Raw genomic sequence first — 15989 nt, 5'->3', positions numbered from 1 at the left:
TCAAAACTGAGGGGTAGGAATGGTTTCAATGTTCTTTAACACAGGGTTAATGGAGTGGTGAAGGATGCAATAAAGATTGATAGTTTAGAGGGGCTTTGTGCAGAGAAGCAGAATGAGCAGGTTACTGGAATGACTAAATAATGAATGTGTCCCTCTTACCTCTCGCTGCAAGAGGTTAAGCTGGAAAGCTGGAACTCTTACTTCTGCTATCTTGTCTTTACCCTGGTCTTTCTAGTTTGAAGGCCTCGCAACATGGCAAGATTACAATATGCAACTATGCTTTGTGAGGCATGTTAAAGGGAGCCCCCAAACTATGGGGCGTGTCATAGGGAGCCCCCAGACTTGACCAGACATCTGAGCCTCTGCTTCAGTGTCTCTGAGAATCCAAATCGGCTAGGTTTTATTAACAGTTTAGGTGCCGGTCAGGATTTCCATGATTTCATGTTAAAATGGCATTGGGGTCCCAATTTTATCATAGGAGCCAGATTTACACGATACACTCTGCCTACTACTGGTGAGAATCTTGGCTAATTAAAAAAGCTCCACTGTTAAATTGTCAGCCAGTGTGAACGTAGTGGGAATGAAGTTTTGTTCTACTGGGTGAACAGGGCTAAAATTGTCCATGGCTTTATTGCTCTGGAAGATCACATTCCCTGCAGTTCAGACATCGCACAGTATGAACACTCCCCACAGCTCAGACAATACACAGCATGACGGTTAGTGTACCTTCATGGAAATTGTAGGCATTGTTGATTTTAATCCAGTGAAGCTGATATTTTCTAGATAACCGAAGCCTCTCTTTAAGCATCAGTGCTCTTGGTAGAATCCCCAGGGACAGAGTGCAATTGGTTTAACACAGTAGGTGATGCCTTTTCTCGAGGAATTCTAATGATCTTCTGATGAAGTAAAGCAGGAGATCCAGAGAAGCCAACCGAATTTTTCTCCTTGAAATTTAATGCCAAGAATCAACTTATTTGAAAATTTGTGGAAACCATTCGTGCCATATTTCAGTAAGTCTAAGGTGACTCCAGAAATGCCCAGATGTGATTTCAGGGAATTTGTGTATCTTGAATTTTTTAATATCTCTAAACATGTCCATGACACATAATTAATATGCCATATACGACTTCATTACCTTTGTGAGGCCCATATACTCCCATTTGATTCATTTTGTAAAATTTTCCTTTAAGTCAAAAGCAGAAGTGTCATATGGTATATTCTGTCATCTGTAAATGAGCGACTGATATTATGTGGAAAGAGCAGAGATAGAACACAGACATGAGTATCGCCAGCAGACAGTAACTAGCCAATAGTCATTTCATAAAACTATAAAAGTCCCAAAATCGATCAATAGTGCTATCAGATAAATTGGTCAATAATCATAGTTTAGCATCATACGAACATACGAATAAGGAGCAGGAGTAGGCCATTCGGCCCCTCAAGCCTGCTCTGCCATTTAATAAGGTCATGGCTGATCTGATAGTAACCTCAAATCTGCATCCCACCTACCCCCCGGTAACCTTGTAACCCCCTTGCTTACCAAGAATCTATCCACCTCTGCTTTAAAAACATTGCAAGACTCTGCTTCCAATGCCTTTTCAAGAGGAGAGTTCCAAAGGCTCACAACCCTCTGAGAGGGCAAAATTTCACCTCATCTCCATTTTAAATGGGAAACCCTTTGTTTTTAAACAATGACCCCTAGTTCTAGATTCTCCCGCAAGAGGAAACATCCTCTCCACACCCAGCCTGCCAAGTCCCCTCAGGATCTTATATGTTTCAATCAAGTCTTCTTTTACTCTTCTAAACTCCAGCAGATACAAGCCTAGCCTGTCCAACCTTTCCTCATAAGACAACCTGCCCATTCCAGGTATTTGTCTGGTAAGCCTTCTCTGAAATGCTTCCAAATCATTAACATCTTTCCTCAAATAAGGCAACCAATACTGTACACAACTTGAACATGAGTTGATTGTAAGCATTTTCTTTAAGGATGAACTCTGTAGTTTCATAAACGAAAATACCTGGAAAAACTCAGCAGGTCTGACAGCATCTGCGGAGAGGGATACAGTTGATGATTTGAGTCCGTATGGCCCTTCATCAGAACTAAGACATATAGAAATGAGATGAAATATAAGCTGGTAGAAGGAGGTGGGACAGGAGAGCTCGATAGAGGGCCAGTGATAGGTGGAGGCCAAGAAGAAACTGGCAAAGATGTCATCGACAAAAGGACAAAGGGGTGTTGACGGTGGTGATATTATCTAGAGGATATGTTAATGGGGGTATTAAGGGAAGCAAGCTAGGGGCAGATGGCCCTAGTGCAGGTGGGGTGGGGGGAAGGGATTGAAATGGGCTAAAATGTGGAGGTGAAACAATAGATTGAAATAAGTTTTAAAATAGGAGGGATTTATTTTTCTTTTCCCTCCTATTATTAAATCTATTTCAATCTATTGTTTCATCTCCACATTTTAGCCCATTTCAATCCCTTCCCCCACCCCACCCACACTAGGGCCATTTGCCACTAGTTTGCTTCCTTTAATGTCTCCATTAGCATATCCTTTAGATAATATCACCACCGTCAACACCCCTTTGTCCTTTTGTCTATGACATCTTTGGCAGTCTCTTCTTGGCCTCCACCTATCACTGGCCCCCTATCGAGCTCTCCTGTCCCACCCCCTTCTACCAGCTTATATTTCATCTTATTTCTATATGTCTTAGTTCTGGTGAAGGGTCATACGGACTCAAAATGTCAACTGTATCCCTCTCCGCAGATGCTGTCAGACCTGCTGAGTTTTTCCAGGTATTTTTGTTTTTGTTCTAGATTTCCAGCATCTGCAGTATTTTGCTTTTATCTGTAGTTTCATAGACGGGCATGTGTGGATCTGATTGACAGACATAGTGGGGAGCGGCAAAGAATCCCTCTGTCTATTGTTGCTGCAGGGATGTTGGAGCAATGGTAAGGCAATGTTCCTACTGAACACATCAGCAATGAATTGAGCAATTATTTTGAACACTGCTGACTGAAAGAAGCCCAGAGCAACGCATGGATCTGAAAGCAGGCCACCAGCATAGAAAGTGAGTGTTGTAGTCACCCTTGTTATCAGCATGATCCTTTAAATATCTTAGCTTGCCACATATTAGAAACACATTTGCATTACAATACAGAACCTAACAGTGACATTCGAAGGTGTGAAAACATTTTACACTTACCTTTCAGAATGTTCCCAATTCGTCAGCAGGTTTTCCATTTCTTCACAAACTCTCAACTGGCGTGCGTCTTATGGGCTTCCAAAACCCCATACTACCAGACGAAAATGGTGTGTGGAAGGAAATCCAATTTTCGTCTGCCATTTAAAATGGGGGCCGGACCTCAGTGGGGTTAGGTGTGCACCTTGCACAGTAGGCATTCCCAATCCACAAAAGTGCCAGAGGAAAATGCTAAGGGTTAGGAATGCGAAGGAAAATTGGATTTCCTCCAAAAAAAATTAAAGTGTGGCCATCCATGCACTGAATTGCACCTCTGCACCTGGACAAAAATTCATCCCTTGGTCTACAAAGGAGTCATAGGTTATGAGGAGCAGGCAGGGAAGAGGAGATAAAGCCATAAACAGAACAACCATGTTCTTATTTAATGGAGGAGCAGGTTCAAGGGGTCAAATAGCCTGCTCCTCCTCTGTTTCTTATGTTCTTGTGCTCTAATGTTCACAGCCTGCAAAGCATTTACTAACTCTGACAACTCAGACAAATACATAAACTAAAATAACAAATTAAATAATAAATTATGAGGGATGCTGCTCTTTTCAATGCCACTTGTAACTGTCAGGTAATGTAAACCGATAGAATGTCCCTGATATTAATCCCCCCATGCCAGGTGGGCAAGGGTCATGATGATTGGTGGGGGGGGGGGGGGGGGGGGGCGTGGTGATGGAGGATTCAGGTGCCTTTAACAGCATTCCTTGTGGGCCAGCAGCAGGAGAGCTTTGTAGGCCTCTGAGGCAAACATTCTGCTTCCTCTTTGTCAATTGCAGCCTTTCCCTGTCCCAGCAATGAATGCAGACTTACTATCACCCTCCCAAAACCCCAGTGGCTACCTGCATGCCACAATGGCAACTAACTTCACTTCCCCACCCCCACCCAATCCTCTGATCAAGCACTGATCTCTTGCTACCTCTTCCCGCCCAATTACAGAGCCTTCCCCAAGGGTCCCTGGTTGTGCCTCCTGCTGTTGGTTTTTCAATCCACCACAGATCAGACTCAGTTTGGCTGACAGATGGAAAATGTGAGAAAAAATCATAATGAGTCCCTTCAATTAAATTTACCAGGACCTCTGTATCCCTGGCTGTACCAGACTTTCCTTGCACTACCGATCTCCACGCTCCCACCCAGCATTCCCATATATCTTAGTCAATAAGTCTGCCCTGGGAACAAGTCACTTTAACCTGGGCAAGGTTAGGCATGCCCAGATTAAACAGGACAAATTGGCAAATAATAGTGTAATGAATGTTAACTTGGGGCGGAACTTTCCATGCCCGCTGGTATCGGACATGTTCGGCGGTATGAGCGGACAATATGGCGAGAAGGCCAGAAATCAGTTTCATAACATTGTGAAACCAGTTTGTGATCATCCGTGCAGCCCGTTGATGGCGGGCCGTGTTTCCTGCCATTGGACATCGGGAACTTCATTGCAATACATCTGCATATCATTATAAGGCCAGCCCACCGGAATCAACCCCCCTCCCCACCGCTGGATCGTCTGCCCATGTCGACGTGATGTGTTTCACAACAGCATATAAAAGGTGTGCACTTGGCAGGCTGCGCTTTGAGCAATCAGAGGTGAGTGCATAGTACGTTGCGCAGTGTTCGACCGGGTCACCTGTTTGACTTTAAGGTTGAGGCGCATTGGAGGGGTTGGGAGGGGTCAAGAGCTGCACTGCGGTTGAAGGTAGTGCACGTGCGGGTTGGGGGAGGAAAGCGGCCATGCATTAGGGAAAACTTGTGTAAAGTGACCATTCGTCTGCAGCTGAGATACTCCAGACGCAGCCAAATTGACATGTGTGGACTCGGGTCTCTCGCTTATCTGCCCACTCAACAGCGCAGAGGCATGAAAGTGCCACCAAGTGCTCCAGAGCATTTCACCCCTTGGGCACAGGCTGCAAATTAATGAGCGTTTTAGTGGACTGCAGAACAGTTGGACGACGGCGCATGTTGTACAATCTCCTTGCTAAAGCTGGCTGTGGAGCAGTAACTGGTGGAGGCGCTCACAGCCCCTTGCAATGTTATCATCCCAGTTTGGACCAGTCCCCCACCATGGTTCAAGCTAACAGCGTAGCCTTGCAGTGTGGATTAGGAGAATGCCTGTGTCTGAGCTGAGAGCACAGCATGCAGTCCAGTGGACAAAGCTGCCGTCAATCAGTCAGGAGGTGGGTGGGGTTTCGGGCAGCCATGCAGCGCATTAAACTCTGGCCATCCAAGTGCTGGCCAGCACTCTCCGGGATGTGTTAAGGGGCCTTCGGACTTAATCAAGAGAGGTTCCTAATATACCCAAGCTAACCCACGCACCTCTCTCTTTCATCCTGCAGGAGGAGTACATCAAGAGCATGGAGCCTGGTAAACTAGCTGTATGCCTCGTGGTGTCCAGAGAGCAGAGACAAAGGTGAAGAGAGCGACGGAGATGCCTGTACGTGCATAGGGAGGGGCAACACACTCATGAAGAAGAGGGGGCTGGGGATCCTCCACGTGTCGCTGAAAAGCCACAAAGAGCTGTCATTGGTCGGTGCCTAGCTGGACCCAGGGTCTATAGACACCGCCTTTCATTCCTGCATATGTCCAAGAACTAGTGACGCCAAAGATTGTGCATGCCTATGGAACTGCTCGATCATATCTGCCAGCTCCTGCAGGATTTGGCGCCACAAGAACATAGAGGGCATCCACTGCCAGTGGCCGTGAAAGTGACTACGCGCTCAATTTTTATACCAGTGGCTCCTTTCAGGGCTCCACAGGTGACCTCTGTGGGATATCACAAGCCTCCTCCCACAAATTCATCCATGAGGTCACGGATGTCATATTTGCGACAGCACACAACATTGTGCATTTCGCCCAGGACCAGGAGAGACAAGATGCAAGAACAATTGAATTTGCCCAGATCTCATGTTTCCCACAGGTGCAGAGTGCATTCAACTGCACTCACGTGGCGTTCAGATCTCTGTCGCAACAAGCGGTCAACTATGTCAACTGCAAGAGCTTCCATTCACTGAATGTGCAGCTGGTGTGCGACCACCACAAACACATCCTGCAGGTCTGCCCGCGGTTTCCAGGGGATGTCACGGCTCATACATTCTCAGCTGGTCACAGATCCCTGGGGTATTCCAGGGTCCACAGAGGCTGCAGGGATGGCTCCTCGGGGACAAGGGCTATCCGCAGAGGCCATGGCTGATGACACCTGTGCGGCGGCCTCAGACTGCAGCAGAGCGACGCTATAATGAGGCTCATGCTGCAACTCGCAACTTGGTGGAGCAGACCATCGAGATGCTGAAAATGAGGTTCTGGTGCCTGGACTGCTCTGGTGAGCCCTGCAATGCAGTCCACAAAAAGTTTCACGCATCGTCGTTGCCTGCTGCACCCTTTACAACCTGGTGCTGCAACATGGAGAGGAGCTGGCTGAGAGGAGATGGAGGAGCTGGTGGTCTCCTCCCAAGAAGAGGACATCTATGATGATGAAGGTGAGGAGGCCCTGGAAGGCGACAATGACGGTGATGATGCCATCAACCTGGCCAGACCAGGCTGGTGGGCTCAGGAGGCCCTCATAGCTGCTAGATTTGTGGAGGAGGATGACAACATGAAGTGAGGAGACACCATGGATCCTCACATTGCATCTGTGAACGTTTGACTCCAGTCTGGCTTACGGCAGCACACATACCCTCTTTGATAATGCTCTTGTCTTGGATACGCAGTGGAGGCCCTAATAGTCGCTTGATTGCAGGAGGATGATGACAACATGCAATGAGGACACTCCATAGATCCTCACATTGTTTCTGAGAATGTCTGACTCCTGTCTGTCCGAGGGATGCTCGCTTGCGCTCTGTTATCAAGGTCATATCATGGAGATGCAGCCATAAAACTTTAAAAGCACCTGACCCCACAGATGCTGAAGAGATGGGGACCAATCCCACTTTCAAGATGCTCAGAGCACATAGAGAGAATGACGGAACTCTGTGACACCTGCCCATGACATTCTGGCAGCAATGACAAGCACCATCGAGGTGCAGGCATCTGTAATGTGTCCAGAGAGTGTGAAGCCAGACTAACACTTTGGTCTGTGTAGTAATTGTAAATTAAAATCTTTCATACTGTTATGGAGATCATGTGACTTTACAGACAAATCAGCATAATCAACAAGTAAGCGTGGGTCATCTTTGGAACGGAGTTTTCTAGCCTTGGTCTTGGAACAAGCATCCAGCTTCATCAGGAGCTCTGTAAAATAAAATTTACTGTTTCTTACAAGAAACCTGCCCTGCATTCCAAGTTTATTACAGACTGAAGGCTGCACAAAGCACAGGGAAGAGGCCTTGGACTGAGATATCTGCCTTATCTTGTGCAGAAAGGTTTCACATCTGAGTAACATGAACATTGCTCATCAGAACAAGGAGCCATAGCCAGGGAGACATTCTTGGGAGTTTATTGACAATAGTGAACATTATGTACAAGTGATTAACACCTGTGCCCGGCCTGTGCAACTACATCTTCTTAACTTTCTTAACCCTTCCGCTATGTCTTGGTGCTCCCTGAACATCGGAGGTGGAGACATCCTGCTGACTGCTACACTCTGTCTGTGGTGACCTTGTCAGACGTCCTTTGGAGGGCTGAGACCTGAAGGGCACTGGCCTGCTTTCAGGGTCCTGCTGTGTGGCAGGGGCACCCTCTTTGGTCTGTGGAGCTGGAGCTGCTAAGGTCACAGGAAAAGGGGATTCAGAAGGGCTGGACACTCCCGGAATCACGTGGATGGATGGCTTTGGCTGGTTACAACTGCTGATCCTCCTCCCTATTGGTGCCGTGTGGCCCTTGGCTGACTCATTGAGGCAAAGGGGTAGCTGGAGTGAGATCGGGCTGTCCCACACCCCTATCACGTACACATTGTTGGAGGCCAACTATGGCTTCTGCGATGGAGTTCAGTCCATGTAACAGTGCATGAGCGACGTCCTGGACCAAGGTCTCCATGGCGGCCGACATCCTAGCAGTGTTGACCTCAGTGCGTTGGCATGCCAGCACTATCCCTTCAGCTTAAAGATAGACAGACTCCTCCGTCATGCCTTGCAAACTGAGGAATGCAGTGGACATCCCTTAATGATGTTCCCAAGCTTGCCTTTGCAGCTCCAGAAACTGTGACATGGCTGAGTCCAGAGACTCGTCATCTGACTTGGACTAGCAACATTCTGGCCTCCAGCAGTCCTTTGAGTGCCGGCCACCTGGGAAGTCCCTGCCGCAGCCTGCTGTGGATCAGAAAGTGCGATGTGCTCACAAGATTGTGATCCCGAGGTTACTCTAAAGCTAGGTCCCACCGAGGTGTGTGTCTCTGTGCTGGTGGAGAGTGTGGATGACGCTGTGATGGGACTTCAGGGAGGGCTTCAGAGGATTCCTCTTCTGAGCTTCCCTCAGGGCTTGATTGGAGGCCTTGGGTTGTGGACTCTCTTGGCTGTTTCCCAGATGTGCCTACGAAATGAAGGAGATATAATTAGTGCATGGCAGTGGTCTGTGAAACAGGACACATCACTCACAGCATGGTTGTCTGATGGATGTTGCACTGCTGGATCCTCACATGGTACAGCACCGCTGAAGTCACTGTGAGTGCAGGAACGGTCCAGATCCTCGCCGGCCAGCTGAATGGCTCTATTTTCGAAGTCTGTGAGGAACTTGATGTCATTCCTCCATCAGTCTGTGACCTCTCCCTCTTGTTGTGCCAGCTTGTCCTGTGTGAATTGAGATGGAGAGAGTGTAAGCAGGCCAGATGATAAGTATGCCTGGCATGTGTGGGTGGTCCCATGGACGGGATGAGGACAATGAAGGTGTGTGTGAGAATGTGAATGGTGATGTCCCTTGACCTGGCAGTTAGTGAGGACCCTGTGGATGTGTGATGGGTTTGTGAGTGTGTGTGTGTTGAGAGTGATGAGAAGAGTGACTTATCTTAGTGGAATGGAGGAGATCATTCATCCTCATGTGGCACTGGGTGGCTATCCTCTTTCGCAGGGCTTTGGCACTGACCATCACTGCCATCACCTGCCACGCTGGACTGTTGATGTTGTTGCCCATCCTGTGGCCAGCACAGGGGTAGAGGACACAACGTCCAAAGGCTGCTCAAGAGATGCGTAACTAAACTGGGGAGCTGCAGACTTTTTGCTTTTTGGGATTATCCTTTCTTCCGTGCAGCAGTCCTAGGCTGGAAGCACTGAGAGGTGTGCACGTGGCTGCATTTTAAATGTGACGCTTGGTGTGATGAAGCGGCAAGGTGCTGGCGTGGTAAGCGAATGAAAGCCCATGGAAATGGCGTGTTTAATGGAAACGCATAATTAATGCAGCGGGTTTGGCGTGAAAAGCCCGCCATTGCAGCCGGCGGGTAAAACACTGTTTACTTAGTGCAAATCTGGGATGTTTCCACCCTTGGAGTGGCTTTCCGACAGCAGCAAGATGTCATGATGATTTTAAATGCTAGCCCACATTTAAATGCCGTCAGCCTAATTCCACATCTGGAACAGCTGTAAAAAGGCTGCAGATTTCCATAGATTTATGAGGCTTCCACCCACTACCTGCAAAACCCTGCTAAATTGTAGCGATGCAGTGAGGGATCATTGGAAAAGGAACTTCCATAAAAAGTTTTTGTGTTCTCTTTTAAGACCTATGAAGCGCTATGCTCTGAGCAGTTGTGTAAATTGCCCAGGTGTGTTCTGTCCACAAAAAAGCAGACTAAATCCACCTGGCCAATTGCCACCCCCATCAGTCTACTCTCAACCATGAGCAAAGTGATGGAAGGGATTGTCAACAGTGCTATCAAGCAGCACTTACTCAGCAATAACCTGCTCACTGGCACTCAGTTTGTGTTCCACCAGGGGCACTCAGGTACTTGCCTTTGTCCAAAAATGAAGACAAGAGCTCAAATCAACAGGTGAGGTGAAAGTGAATGCCTTTGATATCCAGGCAGCATTTGACCAAGTGTGGCACTAAGGAGCCCTAGGTAAACTGGAGTCAATGGGAAACGGGGGGAAACTCGCCAATGATTGGAGTCATACCTATCACAAAGGAAGATGGCTGTTGGAGGTTAATCGTTTCAGTCTCAGGACATTGCTGCAGGAGTTCCCAAGGGCAGTGTCCTAGGCCCGACCATTTTCAACTGTTTTATCAATGACTTCCCTCGATCACTGGGTCAGAATTAGGTGTGTTTGCTGATGTTACACAATATTCAGCACCATTCGTGACATCTCAGATACCAAAACAGTCCGTGTTCAGATGCAGCAAGATCTGGACAACATTCAGACTTGGGCCGACAAGCAGCAAGTAACATTCATGCCACACAAGTGCCAGGCAATGGCTATTTCCAATAAGAGAGAATCTAACCATCTCCATTTGACATTCAAAGGCACTACCATCACTGAATCCCCCACTACCAACTTCCTGGGGGTTACCATTGACAAGAAGCTGAACCGGATTAGCCAAATAATTATTGTGGCTACAAAAGCAGATCAGAGGCTGGGAATTCCATGGTGAGTAACTCACTTCCTGACCCCCAAAGCTTGTCCACCATCGACAAGGCACAAGTCAGGAGTGTGATGGAATACTCTCCACTTCTCCAGATGAGTGCAGCTTCAACAACACTCAAGAAGATTGACACCATTGAGGACAAAGTAGCCTGCTTGATTGGCACCCCATTCACTATATTATTTTGGTGTTGGGTTGGAGTAGTTTCAATAATCTCGAAGACTGCCAGCTGCAAGCACTAAATTAATTGTAAAATATTTAGTTATGAGAACACTTCCTTACACAAGTTTCTTTCAATGCTGCCTTCTCCTAGACTCAGATCACATGAGTATATGTTATTTGTTTCTACGGCATCACAGGCTATTATGGTTATCCCTTTATGGGACTTAGTCTAACATACTCTATTATACTAAATCTCCGCCACTCCCCCACCCACCCCAAGTCCAGACTTCAATGTTCTCTGACATTCATGGAAACCCAATATTTCAGTCTCCTCATCATTCTGAGCATTTCAGTGTTTTGATGTCTCATAGGAATTGTAGGATCTTTTTGCTCTTTTAGGTAAATATCAGTTGCCTTTTTCTCTCCATATTCTCTTCTTGCTCTTTCTTCTCTCTCCTTCCTCCAGTTTTTTTTTTTTATGTTCTCATCTTCTCTTACACTGATAAGCTTTGTGGTGCCTTCATGGATCTACTGTACCTTGTTTTCCTCTCATTTGTAGGGAATAAGGCATCCTCACTCTACTGTTGGCCTTCTGAATGCTGTTTAACAGAATTCGAACCAGTAGGTATTCAGGATCAGCTGCTTCATTGTCTTTGTTCATTTCTGATGATTGCAAAATCTCTGGTCTCTGATTTTCACTCTGTTGCTTTAATTGGAGTCAACACTCTGCTCTTTCTTCTTACTGTGCCCTGTTCCAACTGGACAATCTGAGGTGTGGTGATTTCTCCCCTACTTTTCAATTGATTTCCGATCCAAACCTGTTCTCCCTGTCGAAGGTCTGATAATGTTCTTGCTCTGTGACAACTATCACAGTGTTTCATCTGAAACAAAATCAGAAAGTGCTGGAAATACTCAGCAGGCCTGGCAGCATCTGTGGAGAGAGAAACAGAGCTAACATTTTGAGTCTGCATGACTCTCCTTCAGAGCGGACTCAAAATGTTAACTCTGTTTCTCTCTCCACGATGCTGCCTGACCTGCTGAGCATTTTCGGCATTTTGTGTTTCTGTTTCAGATTTCCGGCATCTTCAGTATTTTGCTTTTACCATAGTGGTCCATATGTTTACTTTGGTGAGTTTCCTCTCTTTCTCGTACTTTCTCTAAGCGTCTTTGAACTGTGGCATTAGTGTATGTGGAAGAGTAGGAATCTGTGTCCGCAACCTTCTTCCCATGAATAACTCACATGGAGCCAATTCATTCTGCAAGGGTAAGGATCTATAACTTGAAACCGTGAGTTGAAAATCCTCATTCTTTTTCAGCAATGCCTCTACAGTTCTGACATCGCTCAGCTTCTCCATTAGCCTGCAGAAATCTCAGTGAACTTGTTGTGTGAACAAATCCAATACAGTAAAGCCCCTCTGTTCATGGGGGTTACATTCCCACGAAACCTTGCAAATGGCAAAATCACGAACAATGAACAGACTTTACAATGGGAGTTAATTACATAAGTTCCAGCCATCCTAAAATTTTACAGAAAGGATCAAAGGCATTTTGTATAAAGAACCAAAGGCAATAAAAACTATGTTTTTAATAAATTTATAGAGAAATTTATTGGAGAAATTGATTAATAAAACAAGAAAAACATAAAATTTGTCACACTTACTGTACTTGAGAGTGGAGGTTGACTGTGATCAAGAATTAAATCGCAGCAACAAGGAACACCCACGTGTAAACAACAGTAGACAACACATGCGCAGTGTGCACTTTCTACTGCAGGAAATGCATCATGGAAATCTCCCTTTTTTAACTTCATTTAGGCATTTTTTGCTGTTTTTTGGCATTTTCTAAATTTAGGTTCTATGTTTAATTTTAGAACCGCGGATAAGTGAATATTTCGCCCACAATGGGTGAACTGGTATACAAAGACTTTTATGCGGATAAGCAAATTTGCAAAAGAGGAAGCTGCGAATAGTGGGACTTTACTGTAATTCTGTAAACTCTTGAAAATCTATGTTCATGAATTGTAGACAGTTATCTGATATCACAATATCAAGAATCCCATGGACTGCAAAAAACTTATTTCAGTGATGTTATCACTGATTCTGATGCGTGACAATGTAACTGTTTTGCTTCAATCTACCTCGAGTAGCAATCTTGCTACTACTATGAACATTTTCCCTCTGTGTTTGAATAAATCCATTCCTAGGCATTCCCATGGCCTTGTAGGAAAAGAAGATGACGTTAATGGTCCTTTTGATTCCTGCCTGTGAATTATACATGTGATACATTTGGATATCATTTCTTCCAATGACTTAGAGATACCTGGCCACCAAACCAAATACTGTGCTCTGGCTCTGCACTTGGTAATACCTAAATGACCTTGATGTAGGCATTATCATATCTCAAGTCTCAATGCTCTTGCAATTATTATTCTATCATTGTATACCAGTAAGTCACTGTCAGATGTGCTCTCTGATCGAAATATGGTCGAAATATAGGACTATGTGGTACATATATTGGCCATCCTCTAAGGAAAAATTCTCTGATCTTTACATTCCTCATCTGAATTTGAGCCTCTTTAATTTCACTGAATCTTTGTGTAGTTGCCAGTAGTGTATGGACTGGCATTATAGCAAACTCCTCAGTTTCTTCCACAAATTCAATATTGCATTTTTCTGGATTCTGTTTCAATGTATGATAATGCTTCTGCTGTTCTCTGTTGTTTCCCTTGAACAAATATTGTATAAGTATCAAACCTCATCAATCTTAATTCAAACCTTTGAACTCCTGATGGCATTGCTGCAAGCTCTTTCGAATTCAGTAGTGTGATGAAAAGTTTATGATCTCTTTCTATCATAATGCGAAGACCTAGGATGTAGTCAGCAAAATTTTGTGTGCCCGTGTGACTGCTAATGCTTCCTTTTTGATTACTGCTGTTAGGGGAAAATTAAAAATGCTAAATGAAAACACTGTAAGAATTTATTGAAGAGCCCTTAAAATCTCCAAGCAGCCATGGATGTTAAACCTAATGACAGCTGAGGGTAAGCAGATGGACATTGCACACAAAGGAGCTTTGAGTTTGTGTGATTTATACAGTTTCAAGAGATGAGCTAATGTCCAGTCATAGGCAGAACCATTTAAGTGATGCAACGATGCGGTGAAGCCTTGAGAGCTGGACTGGAGATAAAACATAACATAAAGTTAGTTTAGGTATACTCCTCTCTCAGATAGGGACAGGGCAGATGGTTTAGCTTAGATATGGGAGGACACACAAAGACAAGAGAGGTTTTTGATGAAACACAAGCAGTCTTGAGTTGTGAGAACCAAGGTCTTTGCGTACGTGTTTTAATTTTGATTGGATAATATAATTATGTATACACCCTTTAGAATAATTGGTTAGCAAAATCACATGTTTATGTACTCAATAGGATAGTTTTAACATGGTACCTATGTGTAGGTTAGTGATTGGATATATTCAAATGTATTGTGATAAGACAAAGTACAAAAATAATGAAATGTAATCAGTCAGGGAGCTGGGTCTTCATTCTTAGCAATGATTGCGACTCCCTTGCATATGCTTGAATAAAACCGGTAAAGGAAGCCTGAGTCTCTGTGGTCGTTATGTGGTCAGGGATCGTAGTTTCTCCTCTTCAACTGGCCTATGTGGTAGTTGCAGGATGGGAGGGAATACCCTCTTCACTGCGTATCTCTTTTCTGTATCTGTTAATGAATGTAATGTTTAATAGACTGGTCTGCATTTTCCATCTCTTTGTACCCGAAGAAGTGCTGCGCCTGATAGGATGCTACTTTTATTGTAGGTAATTTCAGATCGCAATGTGCTAAAATCTCTGATGACATCAACCTCTCCTTGATTTTCTTCAAAATATTTATGATGTGCTTCTTCTCAACACCACTCATTGTCTCGGAGTAACAATTGACGTAGCGACTGCTTGAGCTCTGTTAATTTTAAAAGAAATTTTGCCACTTGATTCACCATTCCCATGAATCTTTGTAACTCCATGATGTTCTTTGGAGCTGGAAATTATTTTATGACTCTGGTCTTCAATGAATCACCTTTATTCCTGATACACTCACTATGTGACAAAGAAACCTGATTGCTGGCTGTGAAAACTGGCACTCGCTGTTGAAACATAGAAAAAAGGAGCAGAAGTAAGTCATCTGACCCTTGGAGCCTACTCCGCCATTCAATATGGCTGCTCCTCTATCTCAACACCAGAAACCCGCACTCTCTCCATACCCCTTGACGCCTTTAGGGCCTAAAAATCTATCTATTTCCTTCTTAAATATATTCAGTGAATAATTTCATGGGTCATCATTAGACTTCTAATTTCAAATTTTTACTGAAGTCAAATTTCAAAATTCTTTCCCCAGAGCATTATCCTGAGTGTCTGGATTACTAGTCCAGTGATAATACCACTATTCCACCACCTCCCCTGAGTGTCAATCCTGCCTCTTGTAGTCTTCTCAGCACTGCTCTCACTCTCATGTCATGCTCAGCTTCAGTGGACCCATGTGTTGACAACCCATGTGTCATCCATGTGGCAAACAACTTTGTGTAATCCCGCTAAAAGATTTAATGTTGTTCTCTGAAAGATCTCTGGTGCTGACATTATTCCAAAGGAAATCTTCCAAATGGTGTTATGGAAGTTGTGAGATGTTTGGATTTCTCTTCTGGTAGTATTTGCCAGAATCCACTGTTAGCGTATAATTTAGAGAATATTGAGTTCTTCCCTAATTTAGCTAAGATCCTATCTATTGGTACCATTGGATGGACTCACCTTATCACAGTTTTGTTGAGTTGTGTGAGATCAGCATACACACATTTGGAACTCCCTGGCCCCAAACGCTTCCTCTTCACCATGGACGTCCAATCCATCTACACCTCCATCCCCCACCAGGATGGTCTGAGGGCCCTTAGCTTCTTCCTTGAACAGAGGCCCGAACAATCCCCATCCACCACTACACTCCTCCATCTGGCTGAACTTGTTCTCACACTGAACAATTTCTCCTTTAACTCCTCTCACTTCCTCCAAATAAAAGGTGTGGCTATGGGTACCCGCATGGGCCCCAGC

Source organism: Cetorhinus maximus, chromosome 2 (assembly GCF_964194155.1).
Source record: "Cetorhinus maximus chromosome 2, sCetMax3.hap1.1, whole genome shotgun sequence".
NCBI lineage: Eukaryota > Metazoa > Chordata > Chondrichthyes > Lamniformes > Cetorhinidae > Cetorhinus > Cetorhinus maximus.
Note: the sequence above shows the minus strand (reverse complement) of the source record.